Here is a 23,121-nt window from a genome sequence, read left to right on the forward strand (position 1 = left end):
TGCGAGCATACCAAGACATTAATTATACGTATAAAATCGTGTAAACAAATAGCCGTTTTGTACGGTTAAGAGACATAATGCCAAAATAATGTAATGAGAATTATTCATATTTTTATTAGAAAATTGTTAAGTGGCTTTTATTTAGTATTTTCTGTACGCTTACAATAACAATGTATATCATTATTATTTAGACACTATATGAGTAAAAGGTAAGCACTATAATCAGTAATCACACATTTAACACTAATGCACTAGTGAAAATTGTCAATATTATAACATTTTTTTTACATTGATTACGCGAATTTATTTGAATACATTTTGGCAACTGTTATGGTAAAATATGCTGCATTTCAATCTAAAATATGTAAGAAATTTCAAAATTCAGAAATGAAGGGACGGAGAACTATAGTAATGGTAAGACATGGATGAGCCAGTAGTCTGAAAAAAACGTCTTCTGTGGATGGTACGATTCGGAGTTGTCCGAACGAGGTAATAAAACACAAACATTTAAACTAACGATAATAAAAAGTTTTTGCATATATTTTCTTAGCATTTGCCGAAAAAAAATATAGGAAATTGCTAATACTTTTGTAGCAGATTACAGATCTTGTTAACGGTTGTCAATCTTTTTATAGAGATTTACATGTCTGATATTTTGGGAAGATAATTTTTTGTCAGAGTTTACCGTCCCTCAAAAATTTTACTCATACCCTGAAACAATCTCTACCTATCCACACAATCCTATCCCTTGTGTTCCTGACAGAGTAGGTCTGTTCTTTTAATTACAAAGTATATTTAAATGAAGGGTTTGCTAACTACTTTCTAACTACAATTAAATAACTCGTAATTTTCCTTTTTAAAAGAATTTTAAAATCCTTTATTATTACTTTTAGTAATACAATGTGTGTTTACACTGGTGTTTTTAAAAATGTGTTGAAAGATGCCAAAAAAAAGAGAAAAAAAGATATATATATATATAAATAAAACCGAATCGCCCAACCGCGGTTGATACTTTAAGTATAAACACCGCTGGAGCGAATGGGTTAGAAAATTACTCCTAACTACGAATATTAAAATTCTTACTTACAGTAATGTCCCAAATAGTAAAAAAAAGCAAAAGCGAGCAAAAGAAAAAGAACATAAACTATGTACGCTGAGAGACGGGACACGGTGGTTAGCCTATAAAAAAAAAGATAATTATTAATGTGACAGGCGGACGCTGTTTGAAACGGATAGTAGTGGAGTGGGATGGATGCGGTTGTCAGCCTAGGCTAAAAACACCGTTAGTAAGATAAAACAAGGAAGTGGTTGTAGATTTTAATCTAAAACACCACCAGGTTATTTGGAATAAGGTAAACAGTTGTTAGCTCGTGGCTAAAAACACTGTGAATAAGACAGGAAAATAATGTAATCGGTTGTTGGCTAGTAGCCAAAAACACCGTTTACTAGGAGAGATCAAACGCGGTTGGACTTACAAGTCAAGCACCGCTGGACCGATGAGCTGAAAGAGATGATTAATTAGCTGCCCGCATGCTTATTTCTGCCCTTGGGGCCCCCGAAACGCGTTTAGTTATATTCAGCGTGTGTCCCTATTTTCAAACGTTTATCGACCTACGGCCTTAAAAGTAACTTTGATCTAATGATATATAATTTTCCCTGTGGTTCTTAAAAGATTCGAATAAATTATTGGCATCTTTTTTTTACAATAAATTTTAACAATTGTTAATTGTTGATTAGAAATAAACTGATGTTCTTTTGGCGCGCCCTCTAGCGTGCGTACGTTGTCCTGACTGTGGCTTCCTGCCGATGCAACACTAGGGCGCGTCCCGTGCGGCGTTGGCTGCACCTGTCTTCTTGACCGTGGCTGCCTTGTATGTACCGCCAGATGGCGATATGTTTCAACCCCTTGCGGCTTCTAAGGTTGGGGATAATTTTCATATGAAAAACGACTTTTTTACGAAATTAGTTTGATTGTATAATTTTAAGAATGAACAATTTAGGTATTAATTAATGAGACAGGTTGAGAGAATGTCAGATGAACTGTTTGTTTATAAGATGAAATATGGGAGCTACGCCAATAGCTGGAAAGTCAAGAGAACATAAATTGAGATAGTTTGAGCACGTTAAAAAAAGGAAGGCAAGTGAAATATTATAATTAGATGCGAAATCACAATGGGGTTGATGTGTATTATGTTTATGTTGGGTGATTTGACGAGGCAAGTCAACTCAAGATGATATAAATGAGCTGTGAATTTCCATTTTCTAGGATTGGAAGAAGCTCACGAATGCGGTCGTTTGATGAAATCCGCGGGCTATTATTTCGACATTGTGTTCACATCTCTGTTAACTAGAGCTCACCAAACATTAGACGTGGTCACCAAGTACTTAGGACAGCCCGATGTGCAAGTAATAGATACATGGAGACCGAGCGAACGGCACTATGGCGCTTTGACCGGATACGTCAAAGGCCATCTGGTAGACATATACGGGGAAAAACAGGTAAAACTATCCGTTGAGTTTATGTTTTTTACACGTATTCCTTTTGTAAGCCGCCTTTTCCGTAGAAGGGCGCAGTTGTTTTTGAACCGACTGAGAACCGAAGATGAAGTTCTTGGAAACTATCAGTTTATCTGGACTTTTCCATTTTGATTTCCTGTTAAAAGGTTGTAACGTGTAACTTAGTATATAATATCTATATATATATATATATAAAAATTAATGTCTGTTTGTCCTTTATGCATTAGTACACCATTGACCTGATCGCCTTGAATTTTTGGGAAGTTGTTGAGTACACTCCTGCAAACCTAACTGGCATAGTAATTTTTGAAATATCCATCCCCAAGGGTGACCTCAATCACGAACTTTGTACTTTAAATACGAAACATTTTCCGTTGCTAACCCAAAATAAACACTTGGTATGTAACCATGGTAGCCACGGTACTCGAGCGAGGTAGGTGATGATTTAAGGAACAGGCCGATTCTATGTTTCACGATTCTGGACCAGCTTTAAAATGTTGAAACGGGATCTGGGACTGAGACTGGGACATGACAACCGAAAAAAGTGTCACAAAAACGCTGTCACGCTGTTATCTGATAAAAGATTAGAGATTAGAGATGAGGGATGGGGATGGGAATGGGGAAATGGGAGTTATTTTACTCAGCTCTGACAGACTAAATCTCAGGCAACGCCGCGTCCGGACAGCTTGTTGTAGTATAAAAATGCAAACGACTCGTCTTCCAACTAGCTTATTTTTAAATTAAAAAAGCTAGGTGACAATATCCTAACACGCATTTAAGTCAGCATAATTGCTCATATTTGCAATGACCAAATTCGATCTAATTGTAAAAAAACTGAGCAACCATACACCAGGGATCTCCTAGTTAGTTATTTTTGTGAACTATTGTACACATTGTTTGATTGCAGGTGCAAATATGGAGACGGAGTTTCGATGTGAAGCCACGAGCGATGGATTCTGGCCACAAGTATTACGATGCGGTCATGAACAACCCGAAACTCAAGAAGTACGCCAACGAGCATAACGTTAAGTTCCCTGTGACTGAATCGCTCAAAGAGACCATGAAGAGAGTGATACCGTTTTGGGAGCAGATGATTGAGCCCGCAGTGTGACAGGGAAAACGGGTATTGATCGTTGCCCACGGTACTGTGTTGCGAAGCCTCGTCAAGCATTTAGAAGGTACCGAGTTTGTTAAACGACTAAATATTCTCATATAATAAATGTCATAGATAACACGCCGAGTTTAATGGGTTCGTCTTTCGGTATGTTTTATTATAATGCAATTTAAAACAAACATAGTCGGGTCGGGGAGCTAACATCGGTCTGCAGGAGTTGTTAATAACAATTAATGTTATAAGTGATAACAATCAAAGTGAAAATATATTTAAAAAAAAAAAAATACTTCGAAGCAAAACCGTGTAAATAGTAAAAATTAGATATTCAATGCATATGTAAATAATTTCATAGACTGTAAAATAATATGTATTTACAATATGGTGCGCGAGATAATGGGAGCAAGTCAATTTAAAACAAAAATGAGTTTGACACTGAACATATAAACTAAAATTGTGTATATTGTGTGAAAAAATAATACTTCCGCATCAAAAAATTCGATACTCAATAGTCTTAAGGCGCATTGTATTGGCAATTTTTGACTAAAACTTAACAGTATGCCACATTTTTTAACATATTTATTACCATAGAGAATATGGAACTATTTTAGTACTTAGTTTTTTTCAATTTTTATAATGCATTTATAGTAATCTATTTTTGTACAAAAACATATATTTCTACTTCAAACGCACTGTTCCTAAGAATACTTCTATTTAAGTTTTGATTAATTCTTCATAACATTTTCAATGCATCGATTGTGGCATAATTTAAAAATTATTTTTTGTTAGTTTATTATTTCAGTTTTGCATCGTAGCTAAAAGAAATGAAAATATTAAAAATTTTAACAAAATATTGAACGCATTAAAAAAATCGTTTATTTTATAGAGACATTGAATTTACATTCAGTCTTATTTTCAGACTTCCATTTTTTGTTAATTAATTATTTAAGTTTAAAAAAATTGAAAATTTGTAGTTTCTTACATTAAAATAATTATTGAACTAAAAATAATTTTCAAATTGTGCCACGATCGATGCTATGAAAATATTATAAAGAATTCAAATGGTTTTTCAAAATATAATTCAAAGTATTCTTTGGGACAGTACGTTTGAGGTAGAAACATATGTTATTGTTTAAAAAATAGTTCCTAGATGCGTTATAGAAATTAAATACCAAAATAGATCCTTCTTTACTATGGTAGTATAAATGTTTAAAAAGTTAGCCTAATGGTAAGTTTCAGTCCAAAATTGCCTATACATTGCTTCTTAAAAAATGCAAGTGTTCCTTTAATATAATTTACAAATTTTATTTTTTTACCGCTAATAGCAATGATAACGTGTTTTATTATTGTTTGTACAGGCATATCAAACGACGACATTTGCTCAATAAACATTCCATCAGGTATTCCATTCTTCTACAAGTTTGACGAGTACATGCAGGTGGTGTCGACCAAGGAATTTCTGGGAGATCCAAAGCGAGTACAAGAGGGTATTGCCAGAGCCGCATCAAGCGGTACCATAATACAACATTGAACAACTATCATTTTTTATGTACACTAATGTTCGGACTGTATTCGGATGTACTAAGCGTTTAAATAATGACTATTTTGTAAGTTGTTTTGTGTCTTGGCACTTCCTATTTGTCCCACCTCTTTCTTAACCCCCCCTCCCCCCCTTATCTTTTCTCCAACACTCGTCGTAAATTGTGTTTTATTTATTTTGTATAAGTTAATTTTTTTGATATTATTACATGTATAAAATAGATATAATGATATATATATTATATATTTATATAACGATTAATGAATAATGAATTATATATATATATTTTTTTTTATTGAAAAACATATTATATTAGATTTATAGGTTAGGTTAGGTTTGGGGTGAGGGTTGTAAATTTGGAAAAACGACAAAAAAATGTTAACACCAACAGCGGAAACGGTACCAATATATTATTTGTTTTTGTATTGGGTCGTATGTTGTAGAAAAAAATGTTGTAACTATTTAAATTCTGTAGCTGAAATTTCGCTTAATTTTATTTTTTACACCACAATTGTAACATATGCTCTAAAATATATTGTTTTTGGAAATACGTATGTTGTTTGTTGTATACATTTATGTATGACCAACAAGTAACTGTTTGAATAATTGAATACAATAACTGTTTTTCTCTTATTTCGATAAATAACTTTTAAAACACATTCACACCCTGATTTTAGTACGGTCCGGTGTAAGAAAATAAATATGAAATTATTTACTGATTATTAGAAAACAATAATTTAAATAATATGAAGGATACTTAAGACTGACACAGACCAGTGCAGACAAATTAATAACTTATATTAATAAATAAAGTAAAATTAATAATTTTAATTTAATAAACTTTTGTCCAGATTTGTTGTTTGGTAGGATTGTACAACAATACAAAACTGCTGCCAATATAAAAAAATTACCGACATTGTTGACGTTGTTTTATTTAGTTCTTTAGACAAGAAATTTATTATCTTAATTTATAGGTTAACATATATATTTAACATTTTTACTTATTGTTATCGAAAAATACAAAGAATATTTAAAATATTGGACAAAAATATCATGCAACGGTTGAATATTTTATCCGGCACATGTGTTTTTTAGAAAAATGTACGTTCTGTTGTTTTCGAATTAACATTATCATTTGAGTCACACAGTTTTTATATAGTTTGAATAACGTTTGTTAAATAAGGTATATTATACTCAAAAACATACAATATTTATATATATATTATATCATTGAAATATTTTAAATATTGGGCAAAAATGTCATGCAACGATTGAATATTTTTTCCGGCACATGTGTTTTTTTAAAATAATGTAGGTTCTGTTATTTTCAAAATAACAATGCCATTTGCGTCATACTTCTATAGCACTATTTCTATATAGTTTAAATAACGTTTGTTAAATAATGTATTATATCATTGGAATATTTTAAATAATGGGCAATTTTTTTGTAATGTTACCAGAAATTGTTTTCACAGGTTTTTTAGAAATATGTACGTTCTGTTATATTCGTAATAACATTGCTATGTGCGTCATACTTAATAACACCGTTTCAATAAAGTTGAATAACGTTTAGAAATAATGTATATTGTATTCAATTGAATATTTTATTGACACATAAGATTCCATATTTAAAAAAACCAGTACAGTGGGGTAGGTGCATAGTGGGGACGGAACATAGTTGGGTCGGGGCATATTGGGGACGGGGAGGTCACAGGTTTACAGTAATTTTTAAATCTGAAAGTGATAAAATCACTTTCGAAAAAACGCTTCGATGCAAATCGGTAGTAAGTATTTTCAAGCCAGTACAGTCCAAACCAAGCACAGTATAAACCAGCAAAGTCAGTAAGTTTTAAATGAAGGTTCTGTATTTACAAATGAGCATCAAAGCGTTAATTTGAAAGTGATTTTATTCGAGAGGACTAGTACAGTAGAGTATTGGCATAATGTAATCAAAGCAATGAGAAACGGAGAGGTCACAGGTCTACAAGAATTATTATAAATAAAAGTGATAAAATTGAATAAAATCGCTTTCAAATAAACGCTTTGATGCTCATTTGTAAATACAGAACCTTCATTTAAAACTTTCTAACTTTGCTGGTTTATACTGTGCTTGGTTTGGACTGTACTGGCTTGAAAATACTAACTACCGATTTGCATCGAAGCGTTTTTTCGAAAGTGATTTTATCACTTTCAGGTTTAAAAATTCCTGTAAACCTGTGACCTCGCCGTCACCACTATGCCCCGACCCAACTATGCTCCGTCCCCACTATGCACCGACCCCACTGTACTGGTTTTTTTTTTTTTGCAAAAACTTAGTGGACCAAATAACACATATACAATGTCTTGTTATATTTTGTTGGAGTGGTGGACGATTCATGTTTCAATCGTTTGTACTCCACAGTTTAAATTATAATCGCTTATACTCAATAAAATTAATATTTATGTATTATATACTTCCATTAAAGCAATCTCACACAAACTATTTATACTTCATAGATTATATTATTTCAAAGCTATATTATACTTCTATTTTACTAGATTGAGAATGTACAAAATAAAATGCAACTAATAAAACCTTTTCATAGATCCTTAAAATGTAAAGGGTGGGATAGTGAAACGGGTTTTACCATTTAAATACATTAGAAAATCGCCGTTTTACTGCCTCATCCTGTATATTAGTTTCTTGTTATTTTCTAAAGAAAAATCAATTTTCTTACATTTAAATTAAAATAAATCGTATACTGGTACTGTGATAGAGAAAACAAATATTTTATACAAAATTAGAGCTACAAGTTGATAAACTAAAAAATTAAAATTAGCACGAAGCAGATTATCTAATATTAGACAATTTAAACAATCAAGCGTGAATATCTTTAAATGAATAACAGTATAACAATATGCAAAACATTAGTTGTCCTTTAAAAAAATTGTTTAATAAAAAATACATTTTGAGGCGGTATACTGCATAAAAACCAACACTTAATCTGAATCCAATAAACAACAGTCCTCTTCATAATTTGCAGGTAGTTGGACCATATATACTCATAGTTGACCTTCGGTAAGGTTATATAACGCAGGCTATAAAATAACGAGATAACGACAGTGGTTTTGTCGTATCAAAATCATTCAGTGTCTTAATAAGTACACGGATAGGTTTTTTTCCCAATAAATCAAGTGTCTACTATAATCAGTTACACGATTTAGTCGTCTGTGATATCATGTAATAAACACAATATTATGATACCGATCATTGAACCCTAACCTAATCTAACACGGATAGACGTTACCAACTGATCGTTTTTAGTGTCTGTTCGTTTCTCACATCTGGTACACCGGGTTTTTAGTTAAAAAAAAAAAAAAAAAATTGTGTAAACTTAAAGTCAAAAGTGTTAATTGAGCACAAAACTTAATAGTATCATTCTGCATAGATCTACGTAAAATTGTTTTAATGATTTGATCAATTTTTTTTAAAGATTTTAGGTGTTTTTGTTAAAATATACGCAATCTGCGAAAACACAGTTTTCCGGCAGTTAAAAAAAAATGTAGTGCCGAATTTTTTTTCCGTTTATTATGTTATGGATACATATGAGTTTCAACTACTGGCAAATTTTCAATCCAAAGGTCTTAAAATTACCGCTAAAAAACCCCGAAAAACAAAAAAACTTGTACCCCCCCTAGGGGGGTAAGCATTGGATTAAATTTAAATTTGACACAACTGACGTGCGCGGGCATACCAAATAAATATTTCTTATGAATTTCAACTCGATCCGACTCTTTTTCTCGAAGCTATAGCCAGTTAAAGTTGTAACTTAAAAACTCGTACGGTTTTTTTTTGTTTTTTCAACTTTCGTCTGTGAAGAATTAAACTTTTTCAACTTTAACCAAAGTACCAACAAGATGAAAATTGCGATTTATAGAGTTGCTATTCGAAGGAATTGGTCCAGTATTAAAAAAGTTACAGTGTATACAGATAAAAAAAAAACACACATCAGAGTAAACCAATACCTTCTCGCTTTGCATCGAAGCTAAAATTATGAATGATTTTAAAAAATCAATCTAAAAATTAGATTATTTTAGAATAAAATATATCATATCTTAACGCATATTTGAAATATCTTTGATATTAATATGTATACAACCCTCCTCGACATAAAAACTTTACAGTTGGTCCCTCTTTAACTATGTTTAGTGTAACAACTTCTTATTTGGTTTTTTCAAATAGAATCATATTAAGCCCCTCTTATAAGCCTTCTATTTAGTTCTGTTATTTTCAAAAAATAAGTTTCATATCCTAACGCATATTTATATCAAATATCCTAAAATGTTATCATGTTTGCTCAATCTCACAGGTTTTTTAGAAATATGTACGTTCTGTTATACTCGTAATAACATTGCTATGTGCGTCATACTAAATAACACCGTTTCAATATAGTTGAATAACGTTTGTAATTAATGTAGATTGTATTCAATTGAATATTTTATTGACACATAAGATTCCGTATTTAAAAATTGGGAATGATTTTAAAAGTCAATCTAAAAATTAGATTACTTTAGAATAAAATATATCATATCTTAACGCATATTTAATATATTTTTGATATTAATATGTATATCACCCTCCTTCACATAAAAACTTTACAGTTGGTCCCCCTTTAACTATGTTTACTATAGAGACACACAATTATCTACGTGGAACAACTAAATAATAAATTGGGCCAACTAAATGTTTACTGGAACAACTTTTTTTTAGTTTTTTCAAATAGAATCTTATTAAGCTTCCATAATAAGCCTTCTTTTATCGGGACAAAATTTTTAATAATTTAGTATAACTAGTAATGTTTTGTGACTTTATATTAACCACAGCTTTAGTTAAACCAACTTTGTATTTTTTTTAAACTTACTTATTTCCTTAATTAATAGTTTAAATAATATATTTAACAATTTGACTTAATGTTATCGAAAAATATCAGGAATATTTGAAATATTGGACAAAAATTTCTTGCAACGTTTGAATATTTTATAATTAATATTTTAATTTAGTATAACTAGTATTGTTTTGTGACTTTATATTAACCACAGCTTTAGCTGGACCAACTTTGTATTTTTTAAAGACTCACTTATTTCCTTAATAGGTCAAACAATATATTTAACAGTTTGACTTATTGTTATTGAAAAATATCAGGAATATTTTAAATATTGGACGAAAATTTCATGCAACGTTTGAATATTTTATCCGGCACATGTGTTTTTTACAATTATGTATGTTCTGATATTTTCAAAATAATATTGCCATTTGCGTCATACTTTATACATTTTCTATATAATTTGAATAACGTTTGTTAAATAATGTACAGGATATTCAATTGAATATTTTTTTTTTGACACATAAATTTCCAAATTTTTCCAATATTAGTTAGATGAAAAGTTAGAGATGAGGAAATACCAATACGTGTAAATTAGGATATTTTTATCAACTATTATATTACTATACAAAACAATGTCATTTTTTTGTCATTATACAGTAATTTTATTTGTTGGTTAGGTGACAGATCGTCGGAACAGAACACTGGTAATTTTACGTTGTTTTTTATTAATACAAACGCCAAATACGAACAACCTTTTGGAGCACTTAGCATCAAATTGAGTTTATAATCTAAAAAGCGTGTTGCCAATTTTTGAAAAATTTTCTATGTAGAAAGCTAATAAAACTTTACATGAAATGTGTGATTTTTAAACAAATAACTTCATAAAACGCTTAAAAAAAGAGATGGAAATACGTAGAAAATTAAAAAAGCGGGGAAAAAAGGTCACAGTAATCAAAAAAGTTGATATATTTATGTGTAAAATTAAGATAAATTTACGTTTTTTTAGATTATAAACTCAATTAATGACATTTTGTTTATCAAAACGTTCAAGTGAGTAAGTAAATAATAACGCTGGTAGTTTTTCAATCATTTTTTTTATGACAATAGATACAATACAAAATGATAATAAACAGAAGTAAATAAAAAACTAAAAATACTTTATACGTCTAAATTTTATCGTAGTAGACATGCTGGGTAAGTTTTAAAATGTTCTGCGGGTATTGGTTCCGAATGATCGTTTATATTTGGCGTTTTGGTCCATATAGTTAATTTGGATTTCCACTTATTTCTCTATATTTATTAGTAAAACATATATTTTCTAACACAAAATTTAAAATTTGGAAATTTTAATAGATTCTTAATAAGTAATATTTAAAAAATATGTTGAGATGAAAATGTTACTAGACCAGATAAGTCTACAAAATTCAATAGGGGTTAAATTTATTTTATGTAGAAGCTGTACCAATGTACTAAAAAATCGTATAAAACATGATTCCTATTTAAACTCGTTTAATATTTATTTAAATAAATACCGCCCAGCTAGCTCAGTCGGTAGAGCACGAGTCTCTTAATCTCGGGGTCGTGGGTTCGAGCCCCACGTTGGGCGCCACTATGTCGTAAGACAAAAAGAAAGGAAAGATGTACACTCTAGACTCTTGATGTACACTGGTGAACACTGATACAAGAGTGAAACGGATTGCTGTCCGGGTTCTTCGCGAAATATTATTCTTTTAATGTCTTCTATTGTACTAAAGGTATAGTATAGACAGTAGAGTTAGTAGTTGCCTAATGTGCAATTTCTTCATTACATTATAATATTTATTTATTATTTTTATAAACCATTAAGTTAGCTCTTTTTCTTAGCATTGTCCTTCTTTTTTCCCGGGATTTTCGTCGAACCCTTTCTCTAACACTATAGTTCAAACCACCAGCAATACATGACACATGAGATGTGTTAATATTTATCTACTGGAATTAGTTTAGTATCCCTCTTAACAGGTGTAGTCAATCAGACAGTGGCACAGTCTAGCCGAGACATGATGCGCAGGGACACCTGCCGTGAGGGGCCAACGCACCAGAGCGTAGCAAGGCGGTCCGACCATCGTATGGGCGGGACTGTTTTTTAATTGTTATAAATATAAAACTATCATTATTAATCAGCTATAATTATGGATTAATAGTTTAAAAGTTATTTGAAAAGGGTAGGATAGTAAAAGTTTTCTTAAAATTAATAGAATACAGTAAAATCGCGTTACACATTCAACATTAGCGCGTTAGGAATACAGGAGCACAATTACAGAAATAGCCCTGGTCTCGGACCAAATGATTACGTTTTTTAGTAGTAAAAGACATCTATCGACAAATTGTATTTACGAGACCGACACGGCCGAATACAGTGATTGCCTAGACCTAAATTAACTTAATAAATAATAAAACAAAGTAAACTCGTAAACCCGGTACTAACGTACTCAGTATTGGTTTAACCTCTGCACAACTGTACTCGGGGGATTTTTTTTATCTGATGAATTGCGTTACATTGCTCGTATACGACAGAGCGCAGTATCCACCAGAGTCTGTTATCAGTGATTCACACGAGCACATTTACTGAATAGTTAGGTTAGGTGCATGTACTCGGCTTGACACGCTTGTCCTAGAACATTATTGTTGATAAAAACGTATCATTTATATATATTCATTAAACATTAAAATATTGTGAAGACAATAGCTATTACAATATTGTACATTTCCTTTTGTATTAGTTATTAGTAACACAAAATCGTGTATAGTAATATCAATGTGATTTATTTATTGATATGCAAATAAAAATATCTACATTTATAAATCAAAAACCTTTTTATATTATTATTATTAGTATTATTGAAATTGGTTTTTAACACAGTTTTAAAATCGTGTAAAAAATGTTATATTTAAAGCTATTATTTTCTTACATATTCACTATTAAAAATGTTTTACTGTTAAAAGTTCTCAAAACAATAAATATTGTTTTTTTGTTTTTAGGCTGGCTTTCACGATTAGGTGGTATGTTTTTTTCATCGCTTATTACTTTGTTTAATTTAACTTTGTTTGTACAATTGAAATATGGTACCAACAATATTCACGACAAAAGCTAATTTATCTTGGACGTTTTATATATCTTGTTCATTTACTTTGAAATATTTTGAGTATTAATAGTTCTATAATCGAATATCTTTGAAACAAGTTAAGCATGTTGTATACACTTTAGTATAAATTATATTATAATAAAACACATAATATTTTATGGTCATGTACATTGTGCAATATTTCGAACTTGACAAAAAATAACATCTTTTAACGAAACCCTGTTTTGAAAAAGTGACAAACCTTTACATTAAACTGGTTAAGTGTGGTGTTATCATGAACAAGTTATGTATCAAGGAATAAAGGTTAAAATAGTTTTGCAACTTCGATTAGATTACATAATTTTGTGCTCATTTAAAAATGCACACTAATTAATTTCGATTCATTATCTTCGTGATTTTTTGAAATATCTAATATTTTATTTACAAGGTTGGGTAGGTGGCGGAACCTCGGAGGAGGCAAGTAGTTCAGAACCAACAAAAGGTAATAGTTACTTATTTTTAAAGGATAACTTGTTTTAATTAAAAGAGTAAACATTATTAATTTGGTGATTCCCTTATAAAGTCTTAAAACATAAAATAGCATCGTTTAGCATTCGATATGGTTCACTATATTTTGGTCGTGATTGAAACTCGAAAATGCAGTTTCCGTTTGCACTGTAAAGACGATTGCGTTTCTGAGCATCTCTTATTTACGTTTCAGTTCAGTTAGTCGAATTTACAAATCTCTCTTTTTCATATTACGGAAGTTATTATTTTCTTCCAAGGAAATTACTTGACGGCGTCTTGGAAACGTTACCTCGCTGTCCGCGGTCCGCCGTAATAAAACTCGTCCTCTAATATTACCGTTTTAATTATATTATTATTATTGTCCTTATATATTAAAATATTATATTTTGTTATTAATTTTCATATATAATATTCATTTAATAAAATAGCGTTTTGTATCGTGTTTAGAACCTCTTAAGACGAAAGGTGTAATTAGTGTTAACATCCCTAAAAATAAAGTAAGCTAACACATATGTATAAATATATATATATATATATATAGTTCTAATATTATAAAATATTATTCCTTAGGCTGATTTGGAAGGCATTCGTGTAAAGTTGAAGGACACAGGTAACATTAAAAAAGTTAATTTTATTTAAGCTATGAATTAATTTTTTTTTTTTTTTTTGACAGGAAGGAACCAATGAAAACAATCCAAATTACAGATACATATCAGTTGAAAATACAGCTTTTAAATAAATATACAAAATTATATTGTGTAAACTATTAGTAAACCAAATCATATATTTCACGAATTCATAATACACTTCTACTATCTGGCAATTTTAAAATATCTTGTTTTGCATTAACACATGTTTTCAAACTTGGTTACTATATTTTCACCAGATTTTAATATTGTAGCTTTGTGTACAATGTGTATATGTTTCTTCTATCATTATAGCCTGTAACAACATTTTGCATAATCTCAAAGAGAGTTGTCTAGATAATACGACGGATTAAATTATAATATAATAACTGTTATTGGTTAAGGCGCTTTGAATGTGGCATATTATCTTCGATAGTTGATTCTGTTTGAAAACACAGTACGTAGTATGATCTTTAGAAAAAAGCAGCATGTCCATGGGAAGTCTGCATATTTCTTAGTAAATCGATTTAAAAAAAAACAGTGTCTTCTTAAAAATAAAAAAATTAAGGTAATAGACTAATTATTACAAAACAATAATTTAAAAAATATAAGGGATACATAGGAATTAGGACTAATAACCAATGCAGAAAAATTAAGAATTAATAGTAATAAAAAACATAAAGGTCATATTTCAGCTAAGTCTGCAACCACGAAAAAACATTTTCATGTCTCGTTGAAGAACCGAAAAAATTTAGAGTAGTGGTGGCATTATAGATAATGATAGAGTATATTAAGAAGCAGTAACAAGCTAGTATACTAAAACATCAAGTTTCTGGCTAATATTGTAGTGTTTAATATCTGGCTTATAACAATTCATAGAGAATTTGGACTCTTAAACCATTTTGAATTTATCATCTAGTTCTAATTTGAACGTTCAACGTACAACATTTCTCTTATCTCCTATATCTTACCCTAATCTCCTACCCCTATCTCCCACCCCTATCTCTAGAAAAATTAAGAATTTATAGTAATAAATAAGGTAAAAGTATTATATTTAATAGACAATATTTATAAAACAATCTTCTTCATCTTTGCCTTACACTCCCAACTACATGAGGTCGGCCAAATATTTGAAAAACAATAAAATCGAGAAACTGATTTTCCTAACAAATGGATATTTGTAGATACTGCATGTATTTTTAGGAGGGAAGTATAAATATATACTCAGTAACAATTAGTAAATTACTTGGGTAATTTCTACTATTATGAAAAAAACTACTGTTATAAAAACTATCTAAGTAGGACGTCATATCAAATTCAGAATTTTTTTTACCAGTGTGTTACGTGCCGAGCGTTGGTTTTTGAAGAAGGAATAAATTGAAGTAATACACATCAAAAGTGGCCATGTTTTCCAAATATTATTACAAGTCAAGAAAAACAACATACAATTATTTTTAAAAAAATGTACAAGTTTAAAATTAATTCACAGTCTGCGTCTCTCTGTTCTGTAGACTGATGGAATGATGTCTGTCTATATAGTTATCCAAATATATAACAGACATAAAATGATGCATAAGATTGTTTACAACGTTTGCAAAAATAAAAAATTTACAATAGCTATTTATATAAACATGACGCTATCAATGATTGCATTTATTTCATGTAGGTAGACGATAATAAAATTAGAGAATGAAGAAAATACTTGTAAGGGTGGTGGAGGATGTTAATAAGTTTACTATTTCCATAAAATAACTTAAATTACTACTAAAGTGTACGATAATGAAAAAACTCCACATACCTAGTTATTTAAATTGTTATCACTTACCTAATTTAGGTAAAAAATATCGAGACAACTAATACATATATAATTAATTGTTACATATTTAATTGTTATTCATACTCAAGAAGTATTCTCTTCTCTAGAAAAATGCGGTTATAACTGCTCCCCCGGTCCAGATGGTATACCAGAAATTGTTTTAAAACAATGCAGATATGCTTTAACATTGCCATTACATTTCCTATTCTCTCTATAATTATCCACTGGCACTTTTCAGGACTTATGGATTTATACGGATATTAACAAGGCGTTGGACACGGTCAATCACACGGCGTTAATCCGAAAGTTGGCGTTGATGGTGGTGAGTGGTCATATTTTAGATTGGTTTGTATCGTATATTTCAAACAGAACTCAAAAAGTAAAAATTAATGGTTATTTTCCAAGGAGTATACGGTCCCTTCAAGAGTACCTCAAGGTGGTCACATCTCACCATTATTATTTAATTTATACATAAATGATATTAGTTTAGTTTTTGAATATGCGAACTTCAGCTTATTTGCAGATGAACTGAAACTATACTACATTATTAACTCTTCAGAAGACAGCCAAAAATTGCAAAACGATTTCAATAACTTTCGGGATTGGTGTCATTATAATGGCCTTCAAGTCAATATTAATAAATGCAACACTATTTCGTGTTATCGTAAAAAATCACCTGTAATCAATATATACTACACTGATAATAACTATTGTTTACCTAGAGTGGATTCTATCAAAAACCTCGGTATTATTTTAACAAGTTCTCTTTCTTTTTCAACACGTATTCAAGCCATGTTACAGAAAGCATCACGGTATCTCGGTTTTATTATTAGAAACCCACTAGGTTTTAGTAACATTTTGTCATTAAAAACTCTATACTTTTCACTGTTTCGCTCAATTATGGTATATGGTTCAATTTTATGGAATCGGTATCAATTATGCTGGATTAATATAATAGAACGTGTTCAAAATAAATTTCTAAGGTTTATTAATTCAAAACTTCCTAATAGTTGTACAGTCGTTGACCACAACTATGATGTGTATGTACGTCTCGAATACAATACCTTGTATTCGAGACGTACATACTTAGATGTGGTTTTTATTCATAAAATCTTAAATGGATCAATTAACGATAGTTTCCTTCTTGGCCTAATTGGTATATAAGTTCCTTCATTTAATTCCAGAACCCGGCACATATTTGCTACAACAAAACACAGGTCACTATATGGCTTTTTTTCTCCAATAACAGAGCTTTGGTCTCTTGCAACCAACAAGATAATACCATGGACATTTTTTATTTCTGTTAGGCGGAACTTATACTTCTTCGTAGTTGTTAGCCTTCAAAACCATACTGTCGAACATATACAAAACAATCTATTATATATCAGGAACTAAGAATTAACTAGTTCTTATACACACACTATACAGCGTTCGTTTTTATAATACAAAAGTTATATAAATTGAAAAGTAATATTATCATTATTATATTTACATTTTTTTGTTCATACCACACTTAATTACAAATTTGATAATAAATTGCTTAATCATTTTTATAAATGCTATTTATTATAGTTAGAGACATCGGTTACAGACGATGCCAATATCATCTTATGTCAACACCGATTAACTTGCCTGCGGCCAACGGAAAACATCCACAGTGTGTCGATGGATAGCCGAAGATATTAAATTTTATTTTTGTTATTAATGAAATATATTTTAATAATTACTACCTGTCTAATCTAACAATAAATAAATAGTATGACATTGTTTAAACATAATACAAGAACTTAACTCTACTTAAAATATAGTTAGGTGTATATATGGTTATTTTTTTTGGTTTAACAAAAAATCTATTTGATTGACTTATTTTAAAAGTTTTATTTTTACAGAATGCCCTATATATATATATTTATAATATCATTGAGATTGTTAGAACATTATATTTAAGTTGCATATAATTGTAAGTCAATGGAATTCTAAAAACTATTGGTTTTTTAAATAATTTAAACATTATTTTTTTTAACTTTTTTTGTTGTCTATAATTATTAATAGTATACATGGCATACAAGTTACAACTATAGATTTTATTAAATTGATACATTATTTCACTTATTTCAAACTTGGCATTGTTTAAAATCTTTTAATATTTTCATTTTGTAGGATAAAATGTTGGTTACCCATCTAACAAAAAATATCAATACATGGATTTTACCTTTGTGGTTAACTTAAAACAATATGAAAATAAATTTGAATGAATGCATATTATATGCTATTGATAGTAATACGTTTGATAGAAGTAAGTAATACGTTTATACGATTATAGTATGGGTATTTGATGAACTGAATATTATTATTATACAATAATTGTCAAGATCTAAAAACTAAAAAGACTTGCATCGAGACATTTTATTAAACCGCTTTTTGGTCGTTTTTATAGGCACTGCCAAAAAAACAATAATCAAAAGAATGTCTTATCAACCTTCACTTCATTTCCTTTTAAGATTTAAAAGTTACTGATTGACCTCTAGACATTTCATTCGTACCTTACTTTTCAGTTCTTAAACACTTTTTAACTTCTTAAGTATACACCTTTAATGCATCATGCCGGGTCTACCTCTGATGATTAAATTCTAAATGTACAGTAGGTACGTCATTATCGGTTACTGACATAGACGGTTATTTCTGAACATATTAGGAAATTAGGTCAACCAATATCTAGACACATAATATACTACGTTTTGTTTCATATAGGAACATCATACAAGACATTTAGCCGATTGACATCCAGACATTTATTTCTTTTTTTAAACCATTACTTACTAAACCCGAAAAGTAAGCATCACTAGACACTCGATTTTTTAATAGGTAGATGAATTCTGGCCTGACAGATAGCTAGTGATCTTACCGGTCGCCTGTCAGTTAATATTTGTGACCAACTTGGTCGTGTTCCAGCTACTAGTAGGTATAACATATAGGAAACCATCGAAATAATAACGAATGTTCTTATACACTAAGATCAAAATTTCTCCCATATTATGATCACGTGTGATCATATTTATCACGTAAGATAACTTGACGACAATTTGACTTATTGTTATTGAAAAATAACAGGAATATTTGAAATATTGGACAAAAATTTCATGCAACGTGTGAATAATTTTTCCGGCACATGTTTTTTCTAGAAATATGTTTATTCTGTTTTTTTCAAAATAACGAGGCCATTTGCGTCATACTTTAATAACAAATTATCTATATAGTTTGAATAACGTTGTTAAATAATGTATAAGATATTCAACTGAATATTTTGATTTTGACACATAAATTTCCAAATTTAAAAAATTTTAAATGATTTTAATCAATCTAAAAATCAGAATTATTTTAGTAAAAAAGTGTCGTGTTCTAATGCATATTTTATATATCTTTGCTATTAAAATGTATACCACCCTCCTACACATAAAAACATTTCAGTTGGTCCAACTTTAACTATGTTTAGTGGAACAACTTCTTATTTGGTTTTTTCAAATAGAAACATATTAAGCTCCTAAAATAAGCCTTCTTTTATCGGGACCAAATTTTTAATAATTTAGTATAACTAGTATTGTTTTGTGACTTTATATTAACCACAGCTTTAGCTGGACCAACTTTGTATTTTTTAAAGACTCGCTTATTTCTTAATAGGTCAAACAATATATTTCACAGTTTGACTTATTGTTATTGAAAAATATCAGGAATATTTTAAATATTGGACAAAAATTTCATGCAACGTGTGAATAATTTTTCCGGCACATGTGTTTTTTACAATTATGTATCTTCTGATATTTTCGAAATAACATTGTCATGTGCGTCATACATAATAACACCGTTTCTTAATAGTTTGAATAACGGTTGTTAAATAATGTATAATTTATCTAGTTAAATATGTTTTTGACTCATATAATTCTAAATTTAAAAATTGTAAATGATCCTAAAAAATCAATCTAAAAATCAGAATTATTTTTGAAAGAAATGTCATATCCTAACGCATATTTTATATTTTACTATTAATATGTATACCACCCTCCTACACATAAAAACTTAACAGTTGGTGCTACTTTAGCTAAATTTAGTGGAACAACTACTTATTTGTTTTTTTCAAATAGAATCATATTAAGCTCCTATAATAAGCCTTCTTTTATCGGGACCAAATTTTTAATAACTCAGTTTAACTAGCATTGTATTGTGCCCTTATATTATTAACCACAGTTTTAGTTGGAGCAACTTTGTATTTTATAGAGACTCACTTATTTCCTTAATTATTAGGTTAAACAATATATTTAACAATTTGACTTATTGTTATCGAAAAATATCAGGAATATTTAAAATGTTGGACAAAAATTACATACAACGTTTGAATATTTTTTCCGGCATATGTGTTTTTTTTAAATAATGTAGGTTCTCTTATTTTCGAAATAACATGGCCATTTGTGTCACACTTCAATAGCACTATTTCTATATAGTTTGAATAACGTTTGTTAAATAATGTATTATATCATTGGAATATTTTAAATAATAGGCAAATTTTTTGTAATGTTAAGGGAAATTGTTTTTCACTGTTATCATGTTTGCTCAATCTCACAGGTTTTTTAGAAATATGTACGTTCCGTTATTTTCGTAATAACATTGCTATGTGCGTCATACTTTTATAAAACTGTTTCAATATAGTTGAATAACGTTTGTAAATAATGTATATTGTATTCAATTGAATATTTTTTTGACACATATTTAAAAATTGGGAATAATTTTAAAAAATCAATCCAAAAATTAGATTATCTTAGAAAAATAAGTTTCATATCCTAACGCATATTTGATATGTCTTAACTATTAAGAATTGTACCACCCTCCTACACATAAAAACTTTACAGTTGGTCCCACTTTAACTATGTTTACTATAGAGACACACAATTATCCAGGTGAAACAACTAAATAAAAAGTTGGTATTACTAAATGTTTACTGGAACAACTTTTTATTTAGTTCTTTCAAATAGAATCGTATTAAGCCCCTATTATAAGCCTTCTTTTATCGGTACCAAATTTTTAATTACTAGTAATGTTTTGTGACCATATATTAACCACAGCTTTAGTTGGACCAACTTTGTATTTTTTAGAGACTAACTTATTTCTCTAACTTATAGGTTATATAAAATAGTTAACAATTAGACTTATTCTTATAGAGAAATATCAGAAATATTTTTAGTATTGGACAAAAATTTCATGCAACGGGTGAATATTTTATCCGGCACATGTGTTTTTTAGAAATATGTATGTTCTGATATTTTCGAAATAACATTGCCATTTGCGTCATACTTTAATAACACTGTTTTAATATAGTTAAAATAACGTTTGTTGAATAATGTATATAATATTGAATTGAATATTTTTTTAATCGTAAATTTCCAATTTTTAAATTTGTAAATGATTGAAATTAATCAATTTAAAAATTAGATTATTTTAGAATAAAATAAGTCATATCCTAACGCATATTTTATATATCTTTACTATTAATATGTATACCATCCTTCTACACATAACAAATGTACAGTTGGTCCCACTTTAACTATGTTTACTGGAACAACTTTGTATTGAGTTCGTTCAAATAGAATCGTATTAAACCCCTATAATAATACTTCTTTTATAAGGACCAAATTATTAATAGCTCAGTCTAACTAAAATGTATTGTAACCTTATATTAACCACAGTTTTAGTTGGACCAACTTTGTATTTTATAAAGACTATTTTATATCTCCTTAATTATTAGGTAAAAAGTTTATTGAAAAATTTGACTTATTGTTATCGAAAAACATCAGGAATATTTTAAATATTTGACGAAAATTTCATGCAACGTTTGAATATTTTATCCGGCACATGTGTTTTTTAGAAAAATGTACGTGCTGTTATTTTCGAAATAACATTACCATTTGAATTTTTATATAGTTTGAATAACGTTTGTTAAATAATGTATAATATATTCAATTGAATATTTTTTTTACTCTTAAAATTCCAAATTTAAAAATTGTAAATAAATTTAAATATTCAATCTAAAAATTAGATTATTTAAGAATAAAATATGTCATATCCTAACGCATATTTTATATATCTTTACTATTAATATGTATACCATCCTTCTACACATAACAAATGTACAGTTGGTCCCAATTTAACTATGATTACTGGAACAACTTTTTATTTAGTTCTTTTAAATAGAATCGTATTTAGCCCCTATAATAAGCCTTCTTTTATCTGGACCAAATTTTGAATAACTCAGTATAACTTATAATGTATTGTGACCTTATATTAACCAATGTTTTAAATGGACCATTTTTGTATTTTTTAAAACTTACTTATTTCCTTAATTATCAGGTTGAATAATATATTTAACAATTTGACTTATTGTTATCGAAAAATATCGGGAATATTTGAAATTTTGTACAAAAATTTCTTGCAACGTTCGAATATTTTATCCGGCACCTGTGTTTTTTTAGAATTATGTACGTTCTGAGATTTTAGAAATAACATTGCCATTTGCGTCATACCTTAATAACACCGTTTCTATATGGTTTGAATAACATTTGTTAATAATGTATTCAATAATATAAAATATATATATATATATATATATATTATATCATTGAAATATTTTAAATATTGGGCAATTTTTTTGTAATGTTAACCGAAATTGTTTTTTACTATTATAATGTTTGCTCAATCTCACAGGTTTTTTAGAAACATGTATCGTTTTGTTTTTTTTGCAAATAACACTGCCTTTTGCGTCATACTTTAATAAAACTGATACTATATAGTCTGAGTAAAACTTGCTAAATAATGTATATTATGTTCATTTAAATTTTTCACTGTACATTTTAAGATTGTGTATCGTAGTTTTCATTGTCTATCTTAGAAGTGTTCTTTAGTACATTATGCAGAAATTAACTATTTTTATTATAATTTTTATTATTATGGAAGTATCATTAGGTATGTCTT

The 23,121-nt window shown here is 29.2% G+C and overlaps 1 non-coding gene and 1 pseudogene across 1 annotated transcript; both read left to right on the top strand.

Annotated features, from left to right (window-relative positions):
• The first annotated feature begins 387 nt into the window (after positions 1-387).
• On the top strand, positions 388-5,159 carry LOC126842231 (2,3-bisphosphoglycerate-dependent phosphoglycerate mutase-like; annotated as a pseudogene).
• A 6,407-nt stretch (positions 5,160-11,566) lies between these two features.
• Positions 11,567-11,639, top strand: Trnak-cuu (transfer RNA lysine (anticodon CUU)). The gene has a single exon. It is a non-coding gene; the product is annotated as a tRNA-Lys (tRNA).
• The last annotated feature ends 11,482 nt before the right edge of the window (positions 11,640-23,121 follow it).

Source organism: Adelges cooleyi, unplaced genomic scaffold (genome assembly GCF_023614345.1).
Source record: "Adelges cooleyi isolate 19-005CV unplaced genomic scaffold, UGA_ACOO_1.1 ACOO_flye_CR_arks_rails_tigmint_CR_PRNA_0, whole genome shotgun sequence".
NCBI lineage: Eukaryota > Metazoa > Arthropoda > Insecta > Hemiptera > Adelgidae > Adelges > Adelges cooleyi.